Genomic DNA, 18013 nt, shown 5'->3' on the forward strand with positions numbered 1-18013 from the left:
CACCCTAATCACTCATCAACACAATAGGGCCGGGAAAATCGAGCAGTACAGAGCGTGAGTAAAGGTTTGGAAAAACTGTATTGTTAGAGGGCAAATGCCCTTACCTGCTTAATTCCAGAGTGTGGTTGGAGCCAGTCTGCTCCTAAGAGATTCTGAATTGAGAAGCAGCTTCCAGCCGCCTGGCCAGCAAACATTGTCTCAGGTCACAGGAACCTTATATAGGCTGCTATTGGATGCTACATGTATGCACTGACCGGTGGTTGTATCTGGTGTTTCTATTGGATTAGGGTTAGTTTTCTCAGTTTTTGAGTATTTGAGGGTGCCGATTGGTTCCTGGGTCAGCGATTTTATTAATGAAGGGCTTAGGGTTAGTGATCTGATTGGTGGATAGGTTTAGGGTTTCAGATTGTTTCCTAGGGTGAGGCTTACTATTGGACATAGGGTGTAGAGTTTCCTTTATGATTGGCTGCTGGGACCAGGGTTGGGACAAGAGTTGGGACAAGAATTGGGGCTAGGCTTTCTATTGGACTTAGGGCTTAGTGTTTTCTGTATGATTGTCTGCAAGGTTAAGGGCAGAGAGGTAAAAGGCAATTGCCTGTTTGAGCCTCCTCGAGACTGGACAGGACTAGGGCCAGAAATTCTTCCCATTTTCTTATACACCAGCACCCACCCTACCCCATCGACAACCAGAGTAACACACTCACGGCACATGTACTCTACTCATTCTCTACAAACTAACCCAAGACAAAGTCCTGTGTCTCAGCACCCACTACAAAACTCCAGAAAGCTTCTATCCCAGCTACCACACATTTACACCATCATCCACAATCAGTACACAACTCTATGCAATACCACTAACCAATTCACACATCACTAACACAACCCAAATCCACACCATACTTATATCTCATCCAGACACACACTGCCTGCTCTGATTAATCCCAACATACCCCTTTTTGTCACTAACAAACTTATACTCAGCCTTCCATCATTTCTCCGACCATCACCCTCCTCTTCTTTCTACCACAATAACACAACCGCACAACACTTACACTCCACTGCACTAGACATATTACCTCTTGCAGCAATCAAGCCCAAGACAGGCACTCTTAACTCTACTTCATCCCCTCTTACACACAACCTATACTCTACTCACAAACACATCACCACCCCCTTTACCTTACAACTTCTACTCACAAACAAAATTATACAAACAAATCTATCTCATAAAACAAATACCTCTACACCTCGTTTCACTACTCCTCAAAAACAAAACATAACACTCACACAGCACAACAAAATCTCTCACACGCAACACCTCATGTACTTTATTTCACAAAATACAAACATACACCCACCTTTCAGACTACACAAATGAACAAACTCCATTGCCAAACATTCGCTCTTCCCCCACACCTAACACATATACAGCAGCACAGCAAATCTCTTTTAACAGCCTCTCATCTATTGGACAATTTAGAACCTTACTACATGACCCACATGCTGCACTACCACCCCTAGCTCATACACCTTCTGACCTAAACAGATGCAAACAAAATTAGTAGCATGCCACACCTCACAACTTTGCTTCTCCATGTCTACTGCACAACAAGGTTACACTATGAAAACAACCCAGTGTACCAACTCACTCTCAACCACCGTCCCCACCATCTACACACACAGACCCATCAAAAAGCCTTCTTATTCTGCTGGATGAGGCACACAATACAGAACAGGTAAACAATTGATATCCTCATACAGCTAATACAAACACTACAAACACAACTGCTGGAAGCTCACAAAATTCTGCTCACTTTTTTACAAAACAAATTCGCATTATCACCAAAGCATGTTCTCTAAACTTTCTACTATTAAATGCTCGATCGCTCTCCAAAAACAAAGATCACATCTACGACCTTCTCCCCGACACAAAACCTGACATACTATTCATAATTGAATCATGGTTGGGAGATGATATGGCTCCAGTCCAAACTATCACTCAAAATTGTATAAGCGAAAGAGTAGGTGGCCTAGCTGTTGTGCTCAGGCAAACATTATATCTCACTAAAGCTGATGACGTCTGCATAAAAGATTGTGAGGCCCTTTTCACCAGATGCAATCCTACACCATCTTCCTCCTGTAACTTCCTGCTCCTTCCTAGCAATGCAACATTCCCAGACACATTTCTAGATATGGTTTCTAACCTGATAACACTACACTCCAACCTATGCGTTCTGGGTGACCTCAACATTTTTGACAAACCCAATGTGCCCCATCCCAAAACAGTCATTGCTGGCCTAGACCTCCTGAACCTGCATCAGATCGTCAACAAACCTATACACACAGCTGGACACATCCTAGATGTCATTTTTACAAATACAGAAATATTTACCTTTCAAACAAAGACTCTGGTCACATGGTCAGACCACCATTTGCTTGCTTTCCAACATACAATAACATAAAGTAACGCACCTAAAACTACCTTACGTGAATCCACCTATCGCCCGTGGAACAAACTCAATTTGGGACACTTAGAAAAGCAACCAACATCCAGTACAGAACTGAACACAATACATTAAGTTCAAAAAGTATATGAGTGGCTATAGGAAGCTCTTGATATCCTAATCAGCAATGTGCCTGGCTCAAAACAAACACCAATCAAGACAAAATTTGCGTAAAGAAACTTAACAGATTATACAAGTCAGCTATCAAAAAAGCTAAGGAAATGTACTATTCAGACAGAATTCAAAATGCTAAATGTGCAAATGAAGAATTCTATAAAATTCTCAAGGAATTCCGTAAACCAAATTTCCTAGAAAGAGCTTCTCCCATTACTCAAGATTTCACAGACAAACTGGCAAATCATTACACGGCCAAAGTAAACATGATGGACTCATGTTTAAAACAAAGACAAAGCAGCAGCACCAAACCTTTTCCAAAACAACAATTCTAGAATGCTCTCACCAAGCCTCTGTTACAGGGATTCTGCACATACACAGAATTATGTGCAGGAATACAGGACCTAGGTGTAAAGGGGCTATGCCTTCCTACCGCCTCAGTACCCACAATCCCAAGACCGACTAGCTATAGTATCACACTCACTCTCATAAACAATCCTGAAGATGCAAATGATTATACACCCCAGAACACAGCACTCCCGGATCTCTCAGGAATCAGGGTAACAAGACACACCTTTTCGCTCTCTCACTCGTATATGTCCACAATATGAATTGAATCAGACACGAATAAAGTTTAAAATGTTTATTTTAACTATCGTGCTCTAAAGCGCAGTATACGAGCCACAACCAGCAGTAAAATGCCTAATATCAATACAGTTAGCATTGTAGCAAGGCCATAGATCATAAAGGGAGATGTCATCATATAAAGACAGTGGATGAAGGACTATATGGCCTAACCAACCTCCTCTTGGTTAGAAGTTGTATTATTATATATTCGAAGATCTCTCGGCTTTGTCAGCAGACCCCATAACTTAGTGCCTAGATGGTATATCTACATTATAGGAACCGCATGGCTCTTCTCCCTGGAAAGATCCCTCTCCAAGTGTGTGTTAACCAAACATACATCCCCATAATATCAAATCACGAGTTTCCAGCAGCAGCAGCTGTGTTAGCATGTTTTATCTAAGTGCTAGGGACTGACCAGAACAGAATAACAAGGGGCATTGTTTATCGACCTTACTTACAGTGTTCAGACTAAACTCCAGGAACAAGTGGAGAACACACGAAGCGGATGGTTCTCATGTGAAAGGCATAAACAGAATCTTGTAAAAATAAAGTCATGTAGTAATGTGCACAAAAGCAGCATCATGGCAGCTGGACTCATGCAAACTTAGTGATATCGACAATGTCCCTATCTGCCATACTACACCTCTTTGTTCCTTCCAACACATTTCACACGATTAATTTATGAACCTGGTCAAAGCAAGCAGGCCTGCCAGCAGCCCTTCTGACCCGTGTCCACCGCAAACCTTGAAGAGAATTTTTCTAACAACCTCTGCTGCCACACCAGTAAGAAAAATAATCAGCAATTCCTTAACTCCAGGACTAATTCCAGAATAACTCAAAAAGTCATACATACGCCTATTACTGAAGAAAACACATTTGGACCTGCTGAACCCTAACTACAGACCGATTACAAATGGACCTTTCCTGGGCAAACTGATAGAAAGAGCAGAATTCGCCCACATGTCACAATTCATTGAAGATAATGCCATACTTTCAGACTTCCAAATGGGATTCCATCCAGGAAGGGGCACAGAATCTGCCCTCGTTGTCATCTGGGGTGTCCTGAAGAAAAAAGTTGACCGTAACGGGGTTGCTGCGCTACTTCTCTTGGACCTTTCGGCTGCCTTTTACCCGGTTGACCAGGACACTCTGATACAAAGACTCTTCTGAGCCAGCAGAAAGGGTACTCCTTTAGACTGGAGCACATCCTACCTTCCCAACAGAACTAATGGAATCCATACCCCACCTTTCTCTTTTAAACCCTACTTGACAAAAGCATATGGCCCTCAAGGCTCTATCATCTCGCCCATGCTTTTCAACATCTACATGAAGTCATTACCATCACTGATCAATCAATTTTACCTCACGTGCTATAACTATGCAGATGACATGCAAATATTCCTTCAACTGCAATGCCCCAAAGACATTGAAAGCCGCCAATTTTCAGCTGTCTCAGAGCCGTGGATCAATGGATGACGTGGAGCCATCTCAAATTGAATGTTTTGCAACACAGAAATACTCAAGTGTGGCGATTGGAAAAATGATGACGCCCTCACCACCTGGCCTGATCTGGGAACACCGCCTAAAGTATCGAAGGAAGTAAGAAACCTCGCAATGACCATGGACTCCAAGCTATCAATGAATGCCCAAGTGGACAAACCAGCAAAATCAAGCGTTGTTACTATAAAAACTCTGCAACGAATCGTCCCCCATCTGGAATTTACACACGAGGTTCAAGCTACCATCTCTCTTGTTCTGTCCAAACTCGATTACGGCCACAGCCTCTACCGCTGATCACTTTTAATGAATATGAAAAGACTACAACGGATTTAGAACTCGGCTGCCAGATTACTCTTCCATATAAAGCCTCATGACCACATCTCCACTGCCTTGAAAGCCCTGTATTGGTTTCCGATTGCCAGAAGATCCACTTTCAAGCTGCTTTGCATCATCCACACGATTCATGGAACGGGACTGCTCTTCATCAGAAAAATAAAATCACCAAACACATTCAACAAATCCCAGCATACCTGATAAAAACCATGGGTGGCAAATCCTTCTCTGTTCAAGCAGCCAATCTATGGAACTCTTTACCCTCCAACATAAGATCCACGGATAACTACCTTATCTTCAGAAAACTACTCAAGAATTGGCTCTTCCCCACATAACCACCATACGCAAACAGAAATATACAGCATATTTCCTCTCTATATAAGCATTTATTTGGGCTATAGATATGCTCCTACAGATGTGTATTGCTTTGCATAAACAAGTATAAAAATACTGTTTTTTTTAAATTTAGATATTCGTTAGTTCTGCTTAACAAAAATACATATTACTGATAATTACACTATTCTATGTTTTTAACTTGTATATAAATGACTGCATAAACAAGTAAATATGTATTTATATTTATCTGCAATTGCTTCACTATTGCATTACAAAAAAAATAATAAAGTACAACAACACTTGAAAGCAGGAGTATATTAAATGCATATTTAATCTACATAGACTACCTTCCTTATGCATATTTATACCTTCGATGCACTTATGCATATGTATTACTTTGCTTCTAATTCAGCATATCCAATGCACTACTCTATTTCTCACCCTATACCTCTCTCAATATATCCTCTACCTCAACTTCCTGACTCATCTCAAACCCTATACCACTACTATGATCCCCAAAATAACCCTTTCTATACTCCTCCCTCCTCTACCCCTCCTTGCTTCATCTCATACCTCTTTTACTATTCAGATCTCCCAAACACCCCTTTCTAATCCCTTGCCTCTGACTCTTACCCTACACCTCCCTTTTACTCATCCTAAACATCCTCCTACTGCTATGAACTGAAAAAAATCAATTTCTAGATCCTTCCCACTTCTATCCCTCCTTTCGTCTTCTGTGCTCTTCTATCCCTCCACTATTCCTTTTAAATCCAAAAAACATAAAAACATGTCCACCAGTCAAATTAATTTCATATTTCCCAATACTACTCCCCTCCACTTCCCTCTTTACTCACCCCAAACCCCATTCTATGGCTATAATCCACCCCAAAAAAACTCTAGACCCTTCCCTCTTCCTTCACAATCCAAATAACTGACTAACATATCCACCACTCAAATTACTTTCATATTACACTCTACTAATTCACCACTAATCCTTCATGGGTTCCCGAGTGCCGTGCTACTCGCTGCTAAAGCGCTTCACCACCTTGTCAGTGGTAGCAAGTGCTATATAAATGCAAAAAATTTCCCACTTCTATCCATCCACTATCCTTCTCAATCCAATTAACTGACTAACATATCCACCACTCAAATTACTTTCATATTTCACTATACAAATTCACCACTAATCCTTTACAGGTTCCAGAGTAGCATTAAACCCGCTGAAAAAAGCTCTTTAACGCCTAATCACAGGTAGTAAGGGCTGCATAAATGCAATTACATAACAATACAATTACAGAAGGCAGCGTAGTGCCACAGCTGCACCTTGCTTTTGAGGGACTAGTTCACCTCTAGAAGCTTGTGGGCAGCATCTCATCCAGCTACAGTAGAAGTGAGAATAGGATGATGTGACAAGGTACTGTGCGAAAGGGATAAATACACCAGAAGGACATTCAATGTGTACAAACAAAGGAGTTTCCCTCGGGTGGCACATTTAAAGGGTCAATTATGATAGTTGAACGACAAGACTATACAATGCCATGTTTGCTGGGTGATGTCCTCCCACTGTGGTGTCTGCCTATAGCTGGGATGCAAGACACCTGTGTCTTCTCCCACTCCAGATGTATGATCTGATATCTGCCTCTATCCCCTGGAGGAGAGCGTGGGATATTGAAATGGGTAACATCCCCAGTTGTATTGCATGCCACCATCATCTTGATCATTTCTACTCTCTCACACATCAAGTGTTTGAATTGTTTCCATTTGAGAAAATCACGCCTGGAACTTTACACTTTCACCATTCCTGTAAAACCCTTACAGACCCACTGCATGTTGTAAGCCTGGATGCATGCACTAGTAGTAACCTTGGATATAGGAAGCACCTCACATTTGATTCAGTTGATCTTATAACCGGACAGGTGAGAAAATTGATCAGTGACGGCCATGACAGCCTAGATAGAGTACTCTGGATTACATAGAAGGAGGAGAATATTGTCAGTCTATAATAAGAATTTACTGTTTCCCAAGTGGGTACCCCCCATTACCGGGGAGAGTCTTTTCACTGTTGACAGGGGCTCCAGGTCCAGGAGTAAAGGTGGTGGAGATGCTGAATTTGGAACCTATGTGACAAAATCACCATAGTTGTCATCAGCTGTGGTGTGGTCGTATAGGAGTCTGAACTTGGCAATGAAATCCTTGTCTAGGCCACCTTAGACATTACTAAATTGCTTGTGCTCTCCCTCCTAAAAATGATAACAGTGTTTTACACCTAATTGACATATTTAATTTACTTGAAAGTCCCTAGTAAAAGAACACTACAGATGCCCAGGTCCCGTAAATTAAATACTACTAGTGGGGCTGCATCACTGATGGTGCCACCTACTAAAGTAGTAAAGTGAAACATCTCTAAGGCCTGCCATTACAGAGCCTGTGTGTGATATAAAATAAACCTTTTGTCAGGTCAAAACCTTCCTTTTTGATATCTATAATTCACCCATGTGGAAGGCCGTAGTCAGTCCAGAGAGCAGAGTGCAATGTATTTAGAAAGTAAGACATGCTTTTAAGCTTTACATGTCCTAGTAGTGAAAAACTCTACTGCAAAGTCTACCTCTTCCATATGATAACACTGGAGTTACCTTATTACATCTTATCAGTACAACTTCCAAATGGGAATAGGCAACCAGCTCATGGTTGGTGTCTCTGGAATCCTAATTTAAAATTCTAACTAATGGTGATGTTCGATTTTAAATTACAGTTTTAAAAATACAACTTTTAGAAAGATGGCATTTTCCTGCCTCAGCCATTAAATGCCTGTAGCCTGTCTTTGGTCACATGACTGGGTGTAGCTGACAGTTGGGCTTTGTGTAATCCTCCTAGACAGCCACAGCATGACGAGCTTAGGTGTGCCTCGATGGACCATCACTGGCAGGATGGCCGGGAGGAGATGGGTACTGCCCCACTTACACCTAAATTGGCTGTGTCCTGCATCCCCATAAAGGGCTGCATACTCTCTGTAGTTAGTCTGGAGCCAGAATAGGGAAGGCAGGATGCCTGGGGACATCAAAGGACAACCTCTAGTAGCTTCTCTTCCACTTCAAAGGCACCGGTTATAAATACTGGACCTCAGACAGCACCACTTAAGTACACTTCTGGGCATGTGGATACTTTGCCAGGAAGAAGGGAGGCTGTTCTGCTACAAGGACTGCTACTCTGCTGGACTGCTGTTCTGAAGGAACTGCTGCCCTCCTGTGCTGGACTGCTGCCTTTTGTCATCCAACCTGGTGAGAAGGACTGGACCTCCATCTTTTGAACCTAGAACCGACAGTGACTCCAAGGGCTAGTTGGCTGCTCTCCTTATCTGAAGCCTTAGGTACAAAACATGCTTCTTACAGCAACAGCCTTGCATCTGCACCTGGACTCTGCCATTTGAGAGTCCATCCTAACAAGTGATGCCACCCCAGTCCTTGACCCCCAGAAGCGAGCTTATGATGCTCTGCCAGCCTCAGTGGATTGAGCGAAACCAATGCATCTCCTCTGCTGGGCGGTGCAAGCCCAAGCAGTACAAATGCATTGCTGCTGCTCCATGGATTGGATGAGTCACATCGGTCAGCATCACATTACAGCTCTTCGTAACTGCTGCATTGCCCTGACAGCGCAACGCATCCTCGTCGCAGGCTCTCGCATCCCTCGTCGATGTCAGCCTCAACAACGATTCTGACTCACTCCGACAACGCACTGCATCCTCGCTATCTGACTTCACATTGCAAGCCCAGTCGAACGGATTCTCAATGGTTTAGCAAGCCCTCGCAAAGCAGCCTCACTGCAGTTCTTATCCGATGCATCACTGTGGCTGCTCAACTCATCTTCACTGCGGATCCTCGCATGGCCCTGAAAACCAGGATTAAAGTTACTTTGTTCGGCGGCCATAACTAGGTCCCTGCAGCCAACCAGTGATCCATCAAAGTCGGCCTGAACGTATGACTTTGTCCTAGTCTGGCGCAACCAGATTTCCGCAATTGGTGCCTTACGCCTTTTGACTCTATTTTTATGAAAATCTTTAGAATTTGGGACTCATTTATGATGCCCTACCAACACTTTTGTGTTGCCAGAAGGTCACTTTTTTGACGTTCCGGTGGAGCAATGTGCCACTGGCATATTTATTAAGCCACGTAAAGCCACTTTACATTGCTTTTCATGGCCTTCTAAATATGTGCCCCTTTCACGTAGAAAACTGCATGATAGGGGCATTCCATGGCTGTTGCTGGGGGTGTTCCCGCAACATCCATGGCTTTTTGACACTGCCCCAGATTTATGAGAAATCAGAAGTCTGAAGCAACACCATAAACCTTTGCCTCCCCAGGGGAGGCGGAAGGGAGGCACAACGAGGAGACATATCTTAATTTCTCAAGGTTTTTCCCCTTTCTAGGTGTGCTGCATTCTGCAGCACACATGGAAAGAGGAAAATGTCTCTTGTGACATCCACGCATCCACGCAGGTACCATTCCACCATGGTGCAAAGATGCCTGCATTAGGGCACGGCAGCCCATTGAGCACCGGCGCAGGGGAAAAGGACAGAAATGCACCATATCTAATAGATACAATGCATTCCTGCCTTTTTCTTTTGACCGAGGGCACCCAAGCAGCAAGGCCTGATGCGGTGCACTACGGCGAAAAAACAGAAATAAGGCCCTAAATATCTCTGGTTCTACTAATTGGAAATTTGTTGTTTTGGTCTTGAGTTATTATTTAAAAATTACTCTATTTTTCTAACTCTGTTGTAGGCTGCTTAGTGGTGTGTTTTCACTGTGCTACTTTTGAAGTGTTGCACAAATACTTTGATTCTCATTTAAGTGTAACTGCTCTGTGCCAAGTTACACGAGGGTTAAGCATAGACTAAGTTACTGTGTGTTTGTGACTTGACCCTGAGAGTAGTTCTGGTTGCTGCTTGAGAAGGGATAACCCCATCAACCAGTAACTCAATTTCTTACACTGGTGAGAATTTGGACATGTGTTTGTGCGGTGTGTTACAGTGATTTTGTGTTACACTAACACTCCACATAAAGAATCTAAGACCAATTTGAGTCCAAACTCTCCCTGGTTTCTAAATTTTCCCTCCGACTGTTGTGCCTGAATCCACCTCTAAAAGTATGGAGACTGAGCTGTCAAACCTGAACTCCTACACTGTGCACAGCTCAAGGAGTTCTGTAAGGAGAGGGGACTTTCAGCCAAGAGCCCCACCAGGAATATGGAATTGCAAAAGGCACTGAAGGCTTGGGAGAAAGTCCACCAGTCACTTGCTACAGCAACTGATAAAGATGATGAGATTGACAGGCAAGGAGAGGGTTAGGACCTTAGTCGTGAGAGGCAACGGCCTGCTGGAGGGGATTACTTGACCCTTGAGTTGGAGCTCTGTGCCAGAGCAGGGAGCAATGTCGCTTCCCACAGTTTGTCCCCAGAGGAGCTGGTGGAAAGGAGGAAGGAGAGAGAGTTCAGGCTGGAGATGACCAAGCTCAGGATGGAGGTGAAAATACTGGCCTTTGAGGAGAAACTAGCTGTGGAGAGTTTGACTCATGAAAGGAGTCTTAAACAGCTGGCACTGAAAGCAGAGCAGGCCAATTACAGCAACATTGTTGGCAGAATACCTGCAGTGTCTGAAGTAGACAAAACGGTCCGTATCCCCAAGAATCTCAAGCCCAGTTATGTGGTGGGAGATGACATTGAAAAATGTTTTCTGCCTATGAGGTAGCCGATAGGGTTCACAAGATCCCAGAAGAGCACTGGGGGAGGGGGTATTTGAAAACATATGCCTTCATTGGGGAGGGACATACTTGTTACTTCAGAGGTTGGAGATCAAACTAGGTACAGCTCCAGAAAGGTCATCTAGATTACTAAGTTTGGGCTGACACCCCTGAGAAGTAGCTAACTTGAGTAGGCCTTGGGCTGTTCTGCTTTGCTACCCTGGAGAGTCAAGCACTACAATGGAGTGTTTGGTTCCCAGTGGAGGACAAATGTGGGCCCATTACTTGTGCAGGCCACAGAACGAATGGGCCATTTTCTTTCATCTGATATGTGGATGGTAGAATGCACAAGCAAGGATCGGTCATGGAGAGTTTTGCTGAGTGGCAGAACGGATATGGATTTAGGGGGCTAAATGAAACTCCGAGGGTTCAGGAAGTTTAAAGATTGAGAAGTTTTGGGAGTATGTCTCGTAAAAAAAAAAGGCATGTACCCCTTCTCTACTACCTCTGGAACACTGTGGATATGGAAATTATTACACCACGTCCTCACGACTAGGTCAGTGACCTTTTTTTTAAAGCAATATTCCTGCCCAGTCATGCAAAGCATGATAGCGAGATTCCACAGTGTCAAATCTCAGATCATCTATATCCAACCGTCTCTGGAAAGAAGAGACCTCCTGCTGCAACAACTTCACCTCCGTAGGTGCATCAATCATTTTGGAGTCCATAGTAGATAGTGTTCTTCCAATTGCTGAGATTTCCTGCAGACGCACATCCATTTCAGAGACTGTCTGGTTTGGTAGTGTGTACTGCTTGAACTGGTTTAGTGCGGCTGACCACTTCTGAAAGTAACAGTTGATTGGCTGTAGATTTGCGGGACGTCATAAGACAGTCACAAAGAATGTCCAGCAAACACAATGAAGAAGTGACTAACAGTGGCTGCATACCAAGTGAGAGGTTAGCCAATGGAATATATATTCACAAAAAAAAAAAAACAAAGGTTACAGGGACATTATAGTTAGGTAATAGAATTAAAAGCAGTTTAGAAAAAAGGTTACAGGGACGTTATAGTTAGACTCAGATTTTATTTGCACAAAACCAGTGAATTTCAGAAGTTTTAGTTACCTAAGCTAACTATAACTTACACCCCTGCAATGCACTGCTTATGACCTCACATTGTACATCCCTCATGACATGATATACACAAGTTTGGCAGGAAACTAGATTCTTGAAGTGTGCATTTTGCAATTTTATGTAAATCCATTCAGAGGTTTTTGAGAAAGTAAGATACAAGTATATGTGCATATCTGGGTTTAAGGTTGGGCTCAAAGGACTCTCTCCTGAACCTCACAAGTGCAAATTTAAAATATGAACATTCTGGTTGGCTAAGGAGACTTTTTTACCCTTGTGGGATTGAGGTTCCCTCAGAAGCAAGTGCTCTGATCGGCTGGCCGCAATATGAAGAAAATGGTTTTGGCAGCCATTACATGATACCAGGGACTGAGGCCCCTGCACTGAAAAAAATAATCAATGGGGCCAAAATTATTTTTTAAAATGTTTATTTTTCAGCGATCCTGCTGTATTCCTGTGGGATCATGGGAAGAATAGGCAAAATGGAAACTGTCATTTAAAAAATATTAAATGACCCCTGGGGTGGGCCAGGGTTAGGGGTCCATATATTTTATTATTTGGACAGGGGGCATGCAGCCCCCCTTCCTGAACTATTATAGGGCCCAAGCTAAGCCCCCACAGGGGTAAAATACCAAATAAAGAGAAGGGGGCACTGAGCCCCCTACCCAAGCCACTATAGAGTCCCGAGACCCCATCCCCCAGGACACTTTGGTTCCCAGTCTAGCAGGGAACTCAACTTTGCTCCTGCCCACTGAAACCAGTAAATAAGTACTGCTCCCATCCAGGGGAGCAAAGACAAAGTGCCAACTCCTACCAGCACCCATTATGGTGCTGGCTGGGGAGCCAGCTGGGTCCACAGGGGTACCTGGGCTCCATCTAGAGCCCCAATGACCACTGCAGAATGGGCACTCTGCAACCCACTTACAAACAACGTGGTTGGCTCCTGCAAGAGGAGTTGACTGAGGCAGCAGTGTCTCTGGGGCTACCCCCACAGTCCAAAACAGGCTGTCATTGTGTGTGCCCTGGGTCAGTACCGGACCACCCACCAACACCAAAAAAATCCCCAGTTCCCACAAGGGAAGCAGGCTGTGACTGTGGGGGAACTGGGGCTCTCCTGTAGCCCCAAAGTAGAATTAAACATGTGGGTGTCTGGGGTGGACACCAGGACACCCATACAATATATTTGATTTTTTTTTAAAGTGAATAATACATGAGATGCAGGAGCCACTCATGTATTATTCACTGCTCCTTGAAGAAGCACCCCATAATGCCCTGAAAGGGCTATTTACATTTTTTTGTAGCTGATAAGGGTAGGGCTATAAGGTGTAGGGGCACCACCAACAATGTTCCTAATGTTGTGGGGGCTGCAGGGAGTGTAGCTGCCTCCCAGCAACATTGAAAACACAGCAAGCCGCCCGGGTCAATATCTATGATTCCAGGAGAACCTGCCATATTTTTTAATCACTCCTAGGTTGAGCTCTATTCTCTTCAGCTGGAGTGCAAAGCCCTTTTGTGGTTGTTTTTATAAAAATGTTTCCATGTTGAAGGAAAGACACAAAGACTTGTTGTTTTTTAAAAATGTCTGTTAGTCATTCTTTTAACATTATTAAGCACACAATGCAATCATAAAAACTATGTTAAATGAAAGGCTCAGAGACATTTGGATTTTTTTTTTGAAAACTTTATTAAATATTTTTAAAATAATCACTGTTTTCAATCATCGTATTCTGTAAATTGCTAAACTATACATTTGTTTAAAATATTAGTTATTTTTTAACAAAGATGGTAGATTTTCTTTTACATATTGATATGCTCAACCTTTGATAAAGCCAATGGGCCCACATTTTATATTTTGGTGTTGTGACTCTTTGATAAGCACAGTAAGTCTGTTTGAGTGCTGCCAGGACCTCTAGGACGAACTGCATACTCTGCATGCCAGAAAGTGGTGTGCTGCATGAGGTAGCACACTTGCAGTGGGATGGCTGCAGGGCTGACCATAGACATGGACTTGTGACTAAACCCATGCTGTGAAGGTCTAAGGGCCCACGTGGGGTTGCTGCCCATGAGAATTTGGACTCAGGGCCTGGTCGCAGTCCAGGCCCTGAAACCAACTCCATGTGATGCATGGCCTGGGGGTAACAACCTATGAATGGTTGAAAGCAGGGTATGGGTGCAGGCCAGGTCCTGCAGCCAATACCATGTACTGTTGAAGGACATGCGCAGTATGGGTTGGGATTACATAAGTCAACACAAAATTACTTTATGTCAAAAGAAACTAGAATTTCAATGCAAAAATCAAAGGTTAAAGTGATGTTATAGTTGGGAATTGTTAATATATCTTACTTTACATTTGAAAAAACCTATAAAATGCATTGGAAATAAACCAAAGGTTAAATAACCATTATAGTTAGGTGAAACTTTCAGTGTCAAAGTAACATTTTAAAATAAAAACCCCACTGAAACTCACCAGTTATAGTTCTCTCTATTAACTATAACTTGTCCCCTAAAGTAACTATAACTCGTGCCCTCACCAGGTACTGCTAATTATGACATATTTTACATCACTCATGGTATGATTCATGATATCTTTGACAACATGACTGCAGCATTTGAAATGACATCATTGATGACAAGACTATGCATGTCAGGGCTGGAATGATTCATTACCCCCAAGTGCTGTACTTAAGGGCCTGGAACCCTTGGCTGTATCTCACTGTACTTCTCCTACCACTCCTTAACAGGTACTTAGACATTTTCAGATCTCTGTTAGACTGGGACAAACCTCCTCATCCTATTTGCCCCTATCTTGACCCTATCTGGGCTGAAGAAACAGGTTTCCCCTGCTCAGAGCTGTTCTGAAGCAGCAAACTGGTTCAGTGGTTCCTTGATGAGATGGAATACAACTTTGTGCAACGTACCATCTGATACAGCTGCAGCCTTGCCCTGAGAAAGATTTCTGGCTTCAAAAAAGAGACTGAGTTCAAAGATATAAATTTAGAGTGGGTGAAAGTGCCAAAAGTATGAACTGGCAAGAGAACTTCCCTGGGCATGAAATTAGAATTTCTCTTGCGTCAAGCTTTTCCAAACAAAACCACTGCCTCAGGAATACAGGAATCTAACGTCTATCCAACTTCATGAGGGCTTTCTGGGTTCAGCATGCTTCCTTGTCTCACTTGAGGATTTTGACTTTTGAAAAAAGATTTATTCCCAAGGTAAAATCAGTGTCCAGTTGATTCTGGTGGGTATATGCAACCTATGCTACCTTGCGTTTGGGCCGAAATCCTGCCTAGGTCCTGGTCTACGATGATTGTAGACTATCATTGGCACTTTGCACTATTTTCCTACTATTTTTATGTAAAGCTTTGAAAAATGATTTTTCTGGTTCCCCTTATTATATGTTTGTCATTTTGGTGTCATTTTGTTAATTAAAGTATTCTCTAATTTGCTAAATTGGGTGGGATTTTGATTGTGTTGTGTTTTTGACTTTTTAGATGTTATGGTAGTTAAGCCTGTCTGTCTTGAGTCACAGTTACCAGGGTGCTGAGCTCAGGTCTAAATTACTGAATGTTTTAACTGGACCTAATTAGATAGAGACTTAACTATCTGTGGTGGGCCCCAATACACTCAAACAAATAAACCACCCACTCACTCACTCCAACATTCACATATACTGCCTTTCACATATGTAGTTACTCACACATTTACCACTGAGACATCCATTCACTCACCAACACAGTCATACACACACTCACCCACCCATACAGCCCTTCGAAGTTGCTCTCTTGAACCTATACACCCAGTGAATCCCCCACTCACACATCCATGCAGGGAGTCACACACCCCCACCCACCCACACAGACACTCAGGCACCCATACAGCTACTCAGACATCCAATCAATAACCCATATAGACACTAAAGTAGCTACTTATCAACCCATGCAGCCCATGCAACTGACAGACTGATACAGACATTCACACAGATTAGTCCCTAACCCATACATTCAGTAAAACATGTTTAATCACTCACTTATACAGTCAGTCAGGCACCTACTAAATCATCCACTCAGACAATCATACACCAACTCATTCTTCAATACACCTTGGTGTATATATAAATAAAAGATACTGAAACATTTCAGAAACACACAGTCACTGGATGATCTAATCAGTGATGTCATCTGTGATTGTATTTGAGATGTCATCAGTGATGTCATTGGCCATGTCATGAGTGATGTAATATGTGATGTCATCAGCAGTGCATTGCGGGGGCGCAAGTTATAGTTAGCTCAACTAACGATAATGGCCGAATTTCTCTGGTCTTATACGAGTGAAATGTCCAACTAACTATAACGACCCTGAAACCTGTGATTTTTTCAGTGAATATATATATACACACATTGCATGGAGGGTCACAACATATGATGCTTGATAATATCACGCAGTTCATTTGCAATTGCTACGGTATACCGGTGTGAGTCCGCACCAAGTACGGCAGTAATATGACTTTTGCGATCAACATCTCTGTTCATTTTCAATCGAGTCTTAATGTCCAACCCTATTTAACAAAGTAACATTGAAGTAGGATTGTAAACCCTCTTTTTCTGAAGTTTAAGAGCTTCAGTATTGTACGCCGACACTCAACTGTTCGATTAAAAAACTGTATAGTCCATGTGAACGACTGGATGGGTAGGAATAAATTGCAAATTAATGGTAGCAAAACCAAGATCATTTTGTTTGGCAGAGAAGAGGAATTCTGGGTGCCCCATTGGTGGCCCCCGGAATTGGGCTCTTGCCCGTCCCCCAAGCAAGCAGTACGTAATCTTGGAGTAACCATTGATACTTCACTGTCCATGAAAACCCATGTTAACTTGGTACTCGGTGCTTGCTATGGGATTATGAGTAACCTTCGCAGAATCTTCAAGTGGCTTCCTATTGAAGCCAGGAAACCTCTTGTGCAAAGTCTTGTTATTAGTCGTTTGGATTACGGGAATGCTCTGCTGGTGGCACTAAATGAAGATCTGTTGTCCAAGCTTCAGATTCTTCAGAATACTGCTGCCAGACTCATTCTCAATCTCCCCTCTAGATCCCCCTCAGACCCTAATCTTAAAACTCTCCATTGGCTTCCGGTGCGGCAGAGAGCCAATTTTAAAATCCTATGTCTTACCCACAGGACCCTGTATGACACTGGCCCAAGATACTTAGCTAAGAAACTTCATTGGTATATGCCTGGCAGACCTTTACGGTCGGGTACTAAATTGCATCTTGCCCAGCCACGCATCCGAACCTCCCGAAATGGTGGCCGATCATTCTCTTATCTAGCTCCCAAGCTCTGGAATAAGTTACCACCACACTTTTTATCCATAGTTGATCATAGACGTTTCCGCAGAGAACTAAAAACCTGGCTCTTCTCCCAGTAAGCTGACTTTCACTGTCTATCTGCTGTTGCTGTTGCCCAGCGCCATGAGACCTCGGTGATATGTGCGCTCTACAAAAACCTTTGACATTGACATTGACATTGACAAGCAGGTTTCCTGCAGAAATCATTCCACCTATATATTTGTGTGTGAATTTTATGACATTTATGAATGGAACCCATCCCTCTGACATTTCAAGCTGTAAGATTATAGTGATGAGTTGCTGTCATGAACGCATCTTTATACAGTGCAATGCCTGTGCAAATGCCCGAGCCAGGCTCATTTTGGCATTCAAATATGGAAGTAGCACCCGTGATAT

Source organism: Triturus cristatus, chromosome 2_1, assembly GCF_964204655.1.
Source record: "Triturus cristatus chromosome 2_1, aTriCri1.1, whole genome shotgun sequence".
Taxonomy (NCBI): Eukaryota; Metazoa; Chordata; class Amphibia; order Caudata; family Salamandridae; genus Triturus; species Triturus cristatus.